General features: G+C 46.5%; 1 protein-coding gene across 1 annotated transcript in view; it reads left to right on the forward strand.

The window, feature by feature from the left end:
• Window positions 1-15,289, forward strand: part of LOC126215284 (acetylcholine receptor subunit alpha-like) — a 703,987-nt gene that overhangs the window by 231,971 nt on the left and 456,727 nt on the right. The window lies entirely within an intron of this gene.

Genomic DNA, 15,289 nt, shown 5'->3' on the forward strand with positions numbered 1-15,289 from the left:
CTTCTGATTTGCTGGTCAAACAGCGGTGGGATCTGCTAATTACGCCAAGTGTACACGAGCCTGGCTGCTCCGGCAGTGTAGAAGAATTAACAGTTGAGTCCACCCATCCCAACCCCACCGCTGGGCTGAGATAACAGAGGGAGCGCAGAACAGAGCAGAGTGCAAAGTGAAGTCATCTCTGCCTTCCACGAGCCGCCTGCAGTCCTGTTGAAACTCACAGCCAGGCGGGCTGAGGTTAAGGCCGCTCCCTGAGGAACGCAGCGCGCCAGATTAGCGGCCCGGGGAGGGGTTGGCAGCGCTGCGGGGGCTTCCCCCGACACGGCGGCGACACGCGGGGGGGAAGCCCCGCCTTGGCGGGCGAGGAAAAATCTCTGCCGCCTGCGCCTGCCTCCACCCGCCTTGCCTTCCCAGCGGAGGCCAAGGACTCGTGAGCGAGCGAGCTGCTGCCGTTACTGCCTGGTCTGGCGAAACACTGCGCTACTTTGCCGTGAGTGCGGGGGGATTGGACACGGAATGCAAAGAGCTTTAAAATGGCACAAAGAACTCATCGCCTCCATCAATCAAGCATGAAAGGATAATCATTAAATTTTAATTTTCAACAAATAGCTTGTAAAGTACATGACGAAAAATATGTCCATTAATGTCAACATTGTGAGATCTTCTCCTGGCGAATTGAATGTCAAATAACTTATGGGTTTGCTGCCGGGTGACGTCGTTGACCACCGCCGATATTTCGACAGCCGGCCGCGGTGGTCTAGCGGTTCTAGGCGCTCAGTCCGGAACCGCGCGACTGCTACGGTCGCAGGTTCGAATCCTGCCTCGGGCATGGATGTGTGTGATGTCCTTAGGTTAGTTAGGTTTAAGTAGTTCTAAGTTCTAGGGGACTGATGACCACAGATGTTAAGTCCCATAGTGCTCACAGCCATTTGAACCATTTTGAAATTTCGACAGGAGCACACCCTGCCATTCTCAAGGCACAACTGCAAGGAGGAAGCAATGTGCAAGGGAATTTAATACCTTGGTTCACAGAGGAGAAACAAGGAAGATACCACACACCAAAACAAGTAACCACAGAGTCAACACACAACCAAAGATAACCAACATCCGAAATAGCGATAGTGACTATTAAGCAACAGGTGTGGTACCACTAATTCTGTCCCTCTGCTTTTTGATGAGAGACAGAGCCGGATTCCAAGCAGCATTTAAACGAAATGACCCTGAAAATTTGGCGGCTGAGCTATCGTATCTTGAAGTCACCTTTCGTCAGAATGGTTATTGTAGTGTGTGTACAGTAAGACCTTCGGTACACACACCATCAGATTATTTGACTTGTCGCTCTAACGAAGTAGGCGAGTGTCAGCAATATGTCTCGTGGTCTTATCATAGCGTGTTTATGTTCTGCCGTTAGGTCAGACGATAGAAATTCCACTTGCACGCTTAGAGTAGCAGATTGACGGTGACCAACTTTAAACAGAACTTGATTAATTTTCACACACATTTATTAAAATAATAAAAAACGTAGACATTACGTAACTTGATTCTGGATACTGTTTACAATTGACAATCTGAAATTCCTTTGGTCTTGGTACATTAATCTTATTCTCACATATCTCTGATACTTGACGAAGTGTGTATTCATTTATCTTCATGGCTATGTACAGGAATATTGTAATCTTATTAGGTGCAGACTGAAACTTGACTATAGACTGGTACAGACCAATGCAGACTGGTACAAACTGGTGCAGACAAATGCAGACTGACTAATCGGAGGTCTGTACTCTCGTTATAATACCTCGCGCCTTCAGGTATCACTGCACGAGTGTGATCCGCGAGGAGAAAAGGTTCTACGTTAGCAGAAATCTCATTGGCTGCGTTACATATTAATACGCGGATCGGCGGAAGCAGAATTTGGTCCGTCTCTAAGACAGCGCCATCTCGTAGTGCGGAGACGGACGAGCACTGCACCTGCGCTGTTGTGCTTAGCGGGGAGCGCTCTAGTGGGAAAGTTGTGTATGCGCTGACTACGCGGAACATGTACACAACAGTTATAGTGAGAGGCAGATCAAACGTGCATTGCGCTATCAGCCTTCTGTGCAACGGGTGAGTGACGATAGCAACGAGGTAACTCGTAAGTCTGCGACCTTTTTGCCTTACACAGGAAGCATTTACCACAGGATTGGCCGTATTTTGCGGAAATATGATGTGAAATGTGTTTTTCGATCACCTAAGATTAAGGCCCTGCTGGCGTCCGTAAAGATGATCTTGGATTGGGAAAGGCTGGTGTCTATCGTATTCCTTGCAGTTGTGGCATGTCATATATTGGTCAGACAATCAGGACTGTGGAAGACAGGTGTATTGAACATAAGCGTCACACACGCTTACAACAGCCAAGCAAATCCGCTATTGCAGAACATTGCCCCGACGCCGGTCATCGTATGGAATACAACAACAGGGAGATTCTGGCTTCACGTCCAGCTATTGGGATAGTGTTATTAAGGTGGCGTTTGAAATCAAACTATCAAGCAACCTTATAAACACAGATGGTGGACTTTGCTTGAATGCTGCTTGGAATACGGCTCTGCCTCTCATCAAAAAACAGAGGGACAGAATTAGTGCTACCTCATCTGTTGATTAATAGTCACTATCGATATTTCTGATGCTGGTTATCTTTGGTAGTTTGTTGACTCTGCGGTTACTTATTTTTGTGTGTGGTATCTTCCTTCTTTCTCCTCTGCGAACCAAGGTATTAAATTCTCTTGCACACTGCTTCCTCCTTGCAGTTGTGCCTTGAGAATGGCAGGGTGTGCTCCTGTCGAAATATCAGCAGTGGTCGACGACGTCAACCGGCAGCAAACCCGTAAGTTATTTGAATGACAACATTAATCACGTATACTATGTGATCAAAAGTATCCGGACACATGGCTGAAAGTGACTTACAAGTTCGTGGCGCCCTCCATCGGTAAGGCTGGAATTCACTATGGTGTTGGCCAACCCCTAGCCCTGATACCAGCTTCTACTCTCGCAGGCATACGTTCAATCAGATTTCTTGCAGAATGGCAGCCCATTCTGATGCAGTGCTGCACTGAGGAGAGGTACTGATGTAGGTCGGTGAGGCCAGGCACGAAGTCGGCGTTCCAAAACATCCCAAAGACTCCGTGCAGGACAGTCCATTACAGGGACGTTATTGTCTTGTAACCACTCCGCCACAGGCCGTGCATTATGAACAGGTGCTCGATCGTGTTGAAAGAGGCAGTCATCAGCCCCGAATTGCTCTTCAACTGCGGGAAGCAGGAAGGTGCTTAAAACATCAATGTAGGTCTGCGCTGTGATAGTGCCACGTAAAACAAAATGGCTCTGAGCATTATGGGACTAAACTTCTGAGGTCATTAGTCCCCTAGAACTTAGAACTACTCAAACCTAACTAATCTAAGGACATCACACACATCCATGCCCGAGGCAGGGTTCGAACCTGCGACCGTAGCTGTCTCGCGGTTCCAGACTGCAGCACCTAGAACCGCACGGCCACTTCGGCCGGCCCACGCAAAACAACAAGGGTGCAAGCCCTCTCGATGAAAAACACGACCACACCATAACACCACCGCCTCCAAATTTTACTGTTGGCACTACACAGGCTGGCAGTTGACGTTCACCAGGGATTCGCCAAACCCACACGCTGCCATCGGATCAAAATGTTCAATTGTGTGTGAAATCTTATGGGACTGAAATGCTAAGGTCATCAGTCCCTAAGCTTACACACTACTTAACCCACATTATCCTAAGGACAAACACACACACCCATGCCCGAGGGAGGACTCGGACCTCAGCAGAGACCAGCCGCACAGCCCACGACTGCAACGCCTTAGACAGCTCGGCTAATCCCGCACGGTGCCATTGGATCGCCACATTGTGTACCGTGATACGTCACTCCACACAACGTTTTTCCACTGTTCAATCGTCCAATGCTCATGCTCCTTACACCAAGTGAGGGGTCGTTTCACATTTACTGGCGTTATGTGTGACTTATGAGCAGCTGATCGACCATGAAATCCAGGTTTTCTCACCTTCCATCTAACTGTCATGGTATTTGCAGTGGACCCTGATGCCGTTGGGAATTCCTTTGTGATAGGCTGGATAGACCTCTGCAAATTACACATTACGATCCTCTTCAACTGTCGGCAGTCCCTGTTAGTCAACAGACGAAGCCACCTGTACACTTTTGTACTGCACGTGTCCTTTTACGTTTTCACTTCCTATCACCGTTGAAACAGTGGACCTAGGGATGTTTGTTGTTGTTGTGGTCTTCAGTCCTGAGACTGGTTTGATGCAGCTCTCCATGCTACTCTATCCTGTGCAAGCTTCTTCGTCTCACAGTACCTACTGCAACCTACATCCGTCTGAATCTGCTTAGTGTATTCATCTCTTGGTCTCCCTCTACGATTTTTACCCTCCACGCTGCCCTCCAATGCTAAATTTGTGATCCCTTGATGCCTCAAAACATGTCCTACCAACCGATCCCTTCTTCTAGTCGTTGTGCCACAAACTTCTCTTCTCCCCAATCCTATTCAATACCTCCTCATTAGTTACGTGATCTACCCACCTTATCTTCAGCATTCTTCTGTAGCACCACATTTCGAAAGCTTCTATTCTCTTCTTGTCCAAACTGGTTATCGTCCATGTTTCACTTCCATACATGGCTACACTCCATACAAATACTTTCAGAAACGACTTCCTGACACTTAAATCTATACTCGATGTTAACAAATTTCTCTTTTTCAGAAACGATTTCCTTGCCATTGCCAGTCTACATTTTATATCCTCTCTACTTCGACCATCATCAGATATTTTACTCCCTAAATAGCAAAACTCCTTTACTACTTTAAGTGTCTCATTTCCTAATCTAATCCCCTCAGCATCACCCGATTTAATTTGACTACATTCCATTATCCTCGTTTTGCTTTTGTTGATGTTCATCTTATATCCTCCTTTCAAGACACTGTCCATTCCGTTCAACTGCTCTTCCAAGTCCTTTGCTGTCTCTGACAGAATTACAATGTCATCGGCGAACCTCAAAGTTTTTACTTCTTCTCCATGAATTTTAATACCTACTCCGAATTTTTCTTTTGTTTCCTTTACTGCTTGCTCAATATACAGATTGAATAACATCGGGGAGAGGCTACAACCCTGTCTCACTCCTTTCCCAACCACTGCTTCCCTTTGATGCCCCTCGACTCTTATAACTGGCATCTGGTTTCTGTACAAATTGTAAATAGCCTTTCGCTCCCTGTATTTTACCCCTGCCACCTTCAGAATTTGAAAGAGAGTATTCCAGTTAACGTTGTCAAAAGCTTTCTCTAAGTCTACAAATGCTAGAAACGTAGGTTTGCCTTTTCTTAATCTTTCTTCTAAGATAAGTCGTAAGGTTAGTATTGCCTCACGTGTTCCAACATTTCTACGGAATCCAAACTGATCTTCCCCAAGGTCCGCTTCTACCAGTTTTTCCATTCGTCTGTAAAGAATTCGCGTTAGTATTTTGCAGCTGTGACTTATTAAACTGATAGTTCGGTAATTTTCACATCTGTCAACACCTGCTTTCTTTGGGATTTGAATTATTATATTCTTCTTGAAGTCTGTGGGTATTTCGCCTGTCTCATACATCTTGCTCACCAGATGGTAGAGTTTTGTCATGACTGGCTCTCCCAAGGTTATCAGCAGTTCTAATGGAATGTTGTCTACTCCCGGGGCCTTGTTTCGACTCAGGTCTTTCAGTGCTCTGTCAAACTCTTCACGCAGTATCGTATCTCCCATTTCATCTTCATCTACATCCTCTTCCATTTCCATAATATTGTCCTCAAGAACATCGCCCTTGTATAAACCCTCTATATACTCCTTCCACCTTTCTGCCTTCCCTTCTTTACTTAGAACTGGGTTGCCATCTGAGCTCTTGATATTCATACAAGTGGTTCTCTTCTCTCCAAAGGTCTCTTTAATTTTCCTGTAGGCAGTATCTATCCTACCCCTAGTGAGACAAGCCTCTACATCCTTACATTTGTCCTCTAGCCATCCCTGCTTAGCCACTTTGCACTTCCTGTCGATCTCATTTGTGAGACGTTTGTATTCCCTTTTGCCTGCTTCATTTACTGCATTTTTATATTTTCTCCTTTCATCAATTAAATTCAATATTTCTTCTGTTACCCAAAGATTTCTATTAGCCCTCGTCTTTTTACCTACTTGATCCTCTGCTGCCTTCACTACTTCATCCCTCAGAGCTACCCATTCTCCTTCTACTGTATTTCTTTCCCCCATTCCTGTCAATTGTTCCCTTATGCTCTCCCTGAAACTCTCTACAACCTCTGGTTCTTTCAGTTTATCCAGGTCCCATCTCCTTAAATTCCCACCTTTTTGCAGTTTCTTCAGTTTCAATCTGCAGTTCATAACCGATAAATTGTGGTCAGAATCCACATCTGCCCCTGGAAATGTCTTACAATTTAAAACCTGGTTCCTAAATCTCTGTCTTATCATTATATAATCTATCTGATACCTTTTAGTATCTCCAGGATTCTTCCAGGTATACAACCTTCTTTTATGATTCTTGAACCAAGTGTTAGCTATGATTAAGTTATGCTCTGTGCAAAATTCTACAAGGCGGCTTCCTCTTTCATTTCTTCCCCCCAATCCATATTCACCTACTACGTTTCCTTCTCTCCCTTTTCCTGCTGACGAATTCCAGTCACCCATGACTATTAAATTTTCGTCTCCCTTCACTACCTGAATAATTTCTTTTATCTCGTCATACATTTCATCAATTTCTTCATCTGCAGAGCTAGTTGGGATATAAACTTGTACTACTGTAGTAGGCATGGGCTTTGTGACTATATTGGCCACAATAATGCGTTCATTATGCTGTTTGTAGTAGCTAACCCGCACTCCTATTTTTTTATTCATTATTAAACCTACTCCTGCATTACCCCTATTTGATTTTGTATTTATAACCCTGTAATCACCTGACCAAAAGTCTTGTTCCTCCTGCCACCGAACTTCACTAATTCCCACTATACCTACTTTAACCTATCCATTTCCCTTTTTAAATTTTCTAACCTACCTGCCCGATTAAGGGATCTGATATTCCACGCTCCGATCCGTAGAATGCCAGTTTTCTTTCTCCTGATAACGACGTCCTCTTGAGTAGTCCCCGCCCGGAGATCCGAATGGGGGATTATTTTACCTCCGGAATATTTTACCCAAGAGGACGCCATCATCATTTAATCATACAGTAAAGCTGTTTAGGAGTGTGGAAATCTCGCGTACAGACGTATGACACAAGTGACACCCAATCATCTGACCACTTTCGAAGTCCATGAGTTCTACGGAGCGCCCAATTCCGCTCTCTCACGATGTCCAATGACTACTGAGGTCGCTGATATGGAGTACCTGGCTGTAGGTGGCAGTACAATGCACCCAATATGAAAAACGTATGTTTTTGAGGGTGTCCAGATAGCTTTGATCAAATAGTGTAAAACTGATTCGTTGCACATAATTCTGAGAAACGGGTCATTGGTTTGCCAGTGCACACGATGATGGCAATGTGGTTGCTTGCTGGATTGTTGTCCATTGGACAGTCAGAACCACCTATTCTCACGTATTATATTTAGTCAACTAATTAAATATCAGATCAAATGTAGGAACAAATTTACTGTTGTCTACTGTTACGAGCCACAATTTCAGGAATGAAGGAAAAGACTAAATTTCTAGAATGAGATTTTCACTCTGCAGCGGAGTGTGCGCTGATATGAAACTTCCTGGCAGATTAAAACTGTGTGCCCGACCGAGACTCGAACTCAGGACCTTTGCCTTTCGCGGGCAAGTGCTCTACCATCTCAGCTACCGAAGCACGACTCACGCCCCGTCCCCACAGCTTTACTTCTGCCAGTACCTCGTCTCCTACCTTCCAAACATTACGGAAGCTCTCCTGCGAACCTTGCAGAACTAGCACTCCTGAAAGAAAGGATACTGTCTCCCAGTAAAGTTTGGAAGGTAGGAGACGAGGTACTGGCAGAAGTACAGCTGTGAGCACCGGGCGTGAGTCGTGCTTCGGTAGCTCAGATGGTAGAGCACTTGCCCGCGAAAGGCAAAGGTCCCGAGTTCGAGTCTCAGTCGGGCACACAGTTTTAATCTGCCAGGAAGTTTCAAGAGTAAATTTATCCATTTGAGGAGATTGGTTAGTTGGCTGATTTGGGGGGAGAGGACGAAACAGCGAAGTCGTCGGTCCAGTCGGATGAGGGAAGGATAGGGAAGGAAGTCGGCCGAGCCGGAAGCGATTTAGAGAAATCATGAAAGACCTAAATCAGTATGGGCGGACATCGGTTCGAACCGTCGTCCTCCTGATACGAGTCCAGTGTGCTAACCACTGCGTCACCTCACTCGGTGACCCAAGTCTGGAAACGAGTCGAAAATGGTTCTGATACCTCTTGGCAGTGGAATACATGAACTGGTGCTACTGTTGATGAAACTGTAGGGTAGGCAATTTTAATAAGTTGTGGTAAGACCGCCGGCCGGAGTGGCCGTGCGGTTCTAGGCGCTACAGTCTGGAACCGAGCGGGCGCTACGGTCGCAGGTTCGAATCCTGCATGCATGTGTGTGATGTCCTTAGGTTAGTTAGGTTTAATAGTTCTAAGTTCTAGGCGACTGATGACCTCAGAAGTTAAGTCGCATAGTGCTCAGAGCCTTTTGAACCATTTGTGGTAAGACCAAAACAAGAAAAAAATGGCTATTAAACATGAGCTCTAAAACGCATACGTCAAGAGCTACAAGCAATTGTTCAGTAAAAGAGTTGTGTAGCACAGTAGAGAAAATGAACAAGTGCTCATAGCTCTAACATTCGACTCTGTCGCTTCTGAACTAGGGCCCTTACCTCAAATGGGTACATTTATCCTTCCCGTCATCTCTGAAAGTCTGTAATTTTTATTACCGTTTAAAACTCACCAAAGCGACTTACATAAAAATTTGGAAATTTGTGGTAAGGTACACACACACACACACACACACACACACACACACACACACACACACACACACACACACACACACACACACACACCCTTGCCCGAGGGAGGACTCGAACCTACGACGGGTAGAGCCGCGTGGACCATGACAAGGCGCCCTAGAGCGCGCGGTTACCCCGCACGGCAACGTAGATAACGCAGACACAAGTAATTTGATGTATGGCACAAGATGCCACAAATCTCGGGAAATACTTCGTAAATGGATGACAGGCACTGAACATGTGGTATCATCGGGATGACGCAGCTCGCCGCGCGAACTGCGTCGAGGCCTATCGATGTGTCGTACCGGATGATCCCAACCCAGGTCAAGCCAGTCGATGTGGCTCCGGGCCCACGTGCGGGCCTTGAGCGAGTATTAGCTGCGGATCGAATCTCAGGTCTGGCAGGCAGTGTTTTTTCGCTCTGCGTTACGCAATTATGTCTTTACATTGAGGTACGATTAATTACACTACTGGCCATTAAAATTGCTACACCAAGAAGAAATCCAGATGATAAACGGGTATTCATTGGACAAATGTATTATACATATGATTACATTTTCACGCAGTTTGGGTGGAGAGATCCTGAGAAATCAGTACACAGAACAACCACCTCTGGCCTTAATAACGGCCCTGATACGCCTGGGCATTGAGTCAAACAGAGCTCGGATGGCGTGTACAGGTACAGCTGCCCATGCACCTCCAACACGATACCACAGTTCATCAAGAGTAGTGAGTGGCGTATTGTGACGAGCCAGTTGCTCGGCCACCATTGACCAGACGTTTTCACTTGGTGAGAGATCTGGAGAATGTGCTGGCCAGGGCAGCAGTCGAACACTTTTTGTATCCAGAAAGACCCATACAGGAGCTGCAACATGCGGTCGTGCGTTATCCTGCTGAAATGTAGGGTTTCGCAGGGATCGAATGAGGGGTAGAGAAACGGGTCGAAACACATCTCAAATGTAACTCCACTGTTCAAAGTGCCGTCAATGCGAACAAGAGGTGACCGAGACGTGTAATCAATGGCACCCCATACCATCACACCGGGAGATACACCAGTATGGCGATGACGTATACACGCTTCCAATGAGCGTTCGCTGCGATCTCGCCAAACACGATTACGATCATCATGATGCTGTAAACATAACCTGGATTCATCCGAAAAAATGACGTTTTACCATTCGTGCACCCAGGTTCGTCCTTGAGTACACCATCGCAGGCGCTACTGTCTGTGATGCAGCGTCAAGGGTAACCGCAACCAAAGTCTCCGAGCTGATAGTCCATGCTGCTGCAAACGTCGTCGGACTGTTCGTGCAGATGGTTGTTTTGCATACGTCCCCATCTGTGACTCGGGGATCGAGTCGTGGCTGCACGATCCGTTACAGCCATGCGGATAAGTGGCCTGTCATCTCGACTGCTAGTGATACGAGGCCGTTGGGATCCAGCACGGCGTTCCGTATTACCCTCCTGAACCCACCTATTCCATATTCTGCTAACAGTCACTGGATCTCGACCAACGCGAGCAGCAATGTCGCGCTACGATAAACCGCAATGGCGATAGGCTACAATCCGACCTTTACCATAGTCGGAAACGTGATGGTACGCATTTCTCCTTCTTACACGAGGCATCACAACTCGGTTTCACCAGGCAACCGCGGTCAACTGCTGTTTGTGTAAGAGAAATCGATTGGAAACTTTCCTCATGTCAGCACGTTTTAGGTGTCGCTACCGGCGGCAACCTTGTGTGAATGCTCTGAAAAGCTAATCAATTGCATATCACAGCATCTTCTTGCTGTCGCTTATATTTCGCGTCTGTAGCACGTCATCTTCGTGTTGAAGCGATTTTAATGGCCATTAGTGTATTGTTTATACCGGTTTCGCAGCCTCCTCTGGTTAACTGTGAAGTACCATACAACAAAGCCCACCGTATTACGACAGAAGTGAATAAGTAAAAGCTTCCGAATTCCATCGCTAACAGTAAATTAGCTACGCGTGCTTTACTAAATGAAGTCTGTAAACAAAACAGGATGTGACAAAATGAAGGAAACGCAAAGTAAGAACAGCTCTTCCATCGTTAGACCGAAGACAGATTTCAACACATCACATTTACAAAAGACGTTTGAAAACAGTAGGGTCGCAGAGAATTTTGTAGCACCGCCCTATGATGGCGACTGTAAGATGGACACACCCAACCAATGCACGTGCGGCGAGGTACGTCACCTCGTTCAAAATGTTCAAATGTGTGTGAAGTCTTATGGGACTTAACTGCCAAGGTCATCAGTCCCTAAGCTTACACACTGCTTAATCTAAATTATCCTAAGGGCAAACATAAACACCCATGCCCGAGGGAGGACTGGAACCTCCGCCGGGACCAGCCGCACAGTCCATGACTGCAGCGCCACATCACCTCGTGACGGTACATATTCAACATTTGTCATCCACTTTTGATGTATTTCCATCTGTGATCTAGGCGCCTTATATGAAGGGCTCATTTCAATAGTGGTAAAAGTCTATTACCTCCACTTTTTTGCCTATAATGCTTCTGAAATTAATGATCCAAAGAAACAGAAAGAAACATTCACATCTAGGTAGAAGCGTTATGCTTGAATATGCTTTAGGGCTCAGTATCTCAAAATGAAGAAAAATGGACTTGTACCACTATTGGGTTCCGGCGGAGGTTCGAGTCCTCCCTCGGGCATGGGTGTGTGTGTTTGTCCTTCGGATAGTTTAGGTTAAGTAGTGTGTAAGATTAGCAGTTAAGTGCCGTAAGATTTCACACACATTTTTGTTCCACTATTGAACTAAGCCCTTCATATTAAATCACTTGTCTCAGAAATATCTACATCGCTTCGAGGGTTATGAAGTTGTGTAGAGTGTGTGTGTGTGTGTGTGTGTGTGTGTGTGTGTGTGTGTGTGTGTGTGTGTGTGTGTGCAGGCGCGCGCAGAAAAAACGAACACCTACATCTTTCCGTGCGAGTTCTGATTTCCCTTATTTTACTCCCTATGTAGGTCGGCGTCAACAGAATATTTCCGCATTCGGAGGGGAAAGTAGGTGATTGAAATTTGGTCAGAAGATCCAGTGACAACGAAAAACGCCTTCGTTTTAATGATGTCCACCCCAAATCCTGTATTACGTCCGTGGCAAAAAAAAAAAAAAAAAAAGGTTCAAATGGCTGTGAGCACTATGGGGCTTAACTTCTGAGGTCATCACCCCCTAGAACTTAGAACTACTTAAACCTAACTAACCTGACAACACACACATCCATGCCCGAGACAGGATTCGAACCTGCGACCGAGGCGGTGAAGCGGTTCCAGACTAAAGCGCCTACAACCGCACGGCCACACCGGCCGGCTTGTCCGTGGCACTCTCCCCCTTATTTCTTGATGATAGAAAAAGTGCTGCTCTACTTTGAACCGTCTCGATGTAGTATGTCAATACTATCTGGAAAGATCTCACACTGCGTAGCAGTACTCCAAAGGAGGGCGCACAAGCGTAGTGTAGGGACTCTCTTTAGTAGAACTGTTACTTTTCCTAAGTGTTTTGCCAATAAATCACAGTGTTCGGTTTGCCTTTCCCACAACATTATGTGCTCTTTCTTTCCAATTTAACGAACATTCAACGGAACATCGTCCATATGGGCTTTCGGAGCCCAAGGCCCACTCGTGTATCCTTGATGACTGCACGACATAAACTTTTACGCCTCGCCTGGGCCCGTCAGCACTGATATTGGACTGTTGTTGACTGCCTGATCGGACGAGTGTCGTATCAAATTGTATCGAATGGATGGGCGTGTACGGTTCTAGAGACAACCTCACGAATCCATGGACCATACATGTTACCAGGGGACTGTCCAAGCTGGTCGCAGCTCTGTAATGGAGTGGGGCGTGTGCAGTTGGAGCGATGTGGGACTCCCGATACGTCTAGATACGACTCTGACGGGTGACACGTACGGAAGTATCCTATCTGATCACCTGCATCTATTCACGTCCATTGTGTATTCCGACGAACTCCGGCAATTCCAGCAGGACAATGCGACACCGCACTCGTCCAGAATTGCTACAGAGCGGCTCCAGGAACAGTCTTGTGAGTTTAAACACTTCCGCTGGCCACCAAACTCACCAGACATGAATATTGTTGAGCATACCTGTGATGCCTTGCATCGTGATGTTAAGGACATCGCCTCGTACTCTTACGGATTTTTATCGGTAGCCCCACAGGATTCATGGAGTCAGTCCCCTCCAGCAGTACTTCAAACGCCTAGTGGAGTCCATGCCACGTCGTGTTGCGGCACGTCTGTTTGGCGTAGGTAGCGGTGCGGGGGGGGGGGGGGGGGGGGGGGGTGAGGATTCTACACGATATTAGGCAAATGTATCAGTTTCTTCGGCTCTTCAGTGTATACGTTACAAGCACCTTGGGGGTTGATAGCGTTAATAACGACGTGCTGACGACCACCTGCATGTCGGGCATCTCTTTAATCATATTGTCTGTTTCCATTCGTCCGAAAGAAAATAATTACGACATTGTCCCAGTTTTGGAGGATTGTAGGCTTTTGCAGACATATTTTGCGTTATTTATGAACTCTGTTGTTCAAAAATTCAGTTCAGCAGAAAAATTGATGTTTGACGTGACACAAGCGTGTGGAAACGGAAGAATTGCAGAGGTGGAGTACTGAGAAGCGTGCTTTTCGTCCTGGTCATACACTACTGGCCATCAAAATTGCTACACCACGAAGATGACGTGCTACAGACGCGAAATTTAACCGACAGGAAGAAGATGCTGTGATATGCAAATGATTAGCTTTTCAGAGCATTCAGAAAGGTTGGCGACGGTGGCGACACCTACAACGTGCTCACATGAGCAAAGTTTCCAACCGATTTCTCATGCACAAACAGCAGTTGACTGGCGTTGTCTGGTGAAACGTTGTTGTGATGCCTCGTGTAAGGAGGAGAAATGCGTACCATCACGTTTCCCACTTTGATAAAGGTCGGATTGTACCCTGTCGCTATTGCGGTTTATCGTAGCGCGACATTGCTGCTCGCGTTGGTCGAGATCCAATGACTGTTAGCATAATATGGAATCGGTGGGTTCAGGAGGGTAATACGCAACGCCGTGCTGTATCCCAACAGCGTCGTATCACTAGCAGTCGAGATGACATCCATCTTATCCGCATGGTTGTAACTGATAGTGCAGCCACGTCCCGATCCCTGAGTCAACAGATGGGGACGTTTGCAAGACAACAACCATCTGCACGAACAGTTCGATGACGTTTGCAGCAGCATGGACTATCAGCTCGGAGACCGTGGCTGCGGTTACCCTTGACGCTGCATCACAGACAGTAGCGCCTGCGATGGTGTACTCAACGACGAACCAGGGTGCACGAATGGCAAAACGTCATTTTTCGGATGAATCCAGATTTTGTTTACAGCATCTCGATGGTCGCATCCATGTTCGGCGACGTCGCGGTGAACGCACATTGGAAGCGTGTATTCGTCATCGCCATACTGGCGTATCACCCGGCGTGATGGTATGGTGTGCCATTGGTTACACGTCTCGGTCACCTCTTGTTTGCATTGACGCCACTTTTAACATTGGACGTTACATTTAAGATGTGTTACGACCCGTGGCTCTACCCTTCATTCGATCCCTGCGAAACCCTACATTTCAGCAGGATAATGCACGACCGCATTTCCAAGTCCTGTACGGGCCTTTCTGGATACAGAAAATGTTCGACTGCTGCCCTGGCCAGCACATTCTCCAGATCTCTCACCAATTGAAAACGTCTGGTCAATGGTGGCGGAGCAACTGGCTGGTCACAATACGCCAGTCAGTACTCTTGATGAACTGTGGTATCGTGTTGGAGGTGCATGGGCAGCTGTACCTGTACACGCCATTCAAGCTCTTTTAGACTCAATGCCCAGGCGTATCAAGGCCGCTATTACGGCCAGAGGTGGTTGTTCTGGGTGCCGATTTCTCCGGATGTATGCATCCAAATTGCCTGAAAATGTATTTACATGTCAATTGTAGTATAATATATTTGTCCAATGAATACCCGTTTATCATCTGGATTTCTTCTTGATGTAGCAGTTTTAATGGCCAGTAGTGTAGAAAGGAGCGTGGTGTGTGGCATCGTGGTGATTCAGGATTCAGGCATTCTGCAGTCCCGTCTTCACGGAGACCTTCGCCTGCTTCGTACAGTCTACAACCTGTATTTGTTCCACGTTCGTGTTCGTTGTATTATGGATTGAGTGCGG

This window comes from Schistocerca nitens, chromosome 12 (genome assembly GCF_023898315.1).
Source record: "Schistocerca nitens isolate TAMUIC-IGC-003100 chromosome 12, iqSchNite1.1, whole genome shotgun sequence".
In the NCBI taxonomy this organism is placed as follows: domain Eukaryota; kingdom Metazoa; phylum Arthropoda; class Insecta; order Orthoptera; family Acrididae; genus Schistocerca; species Schistocerca nitens.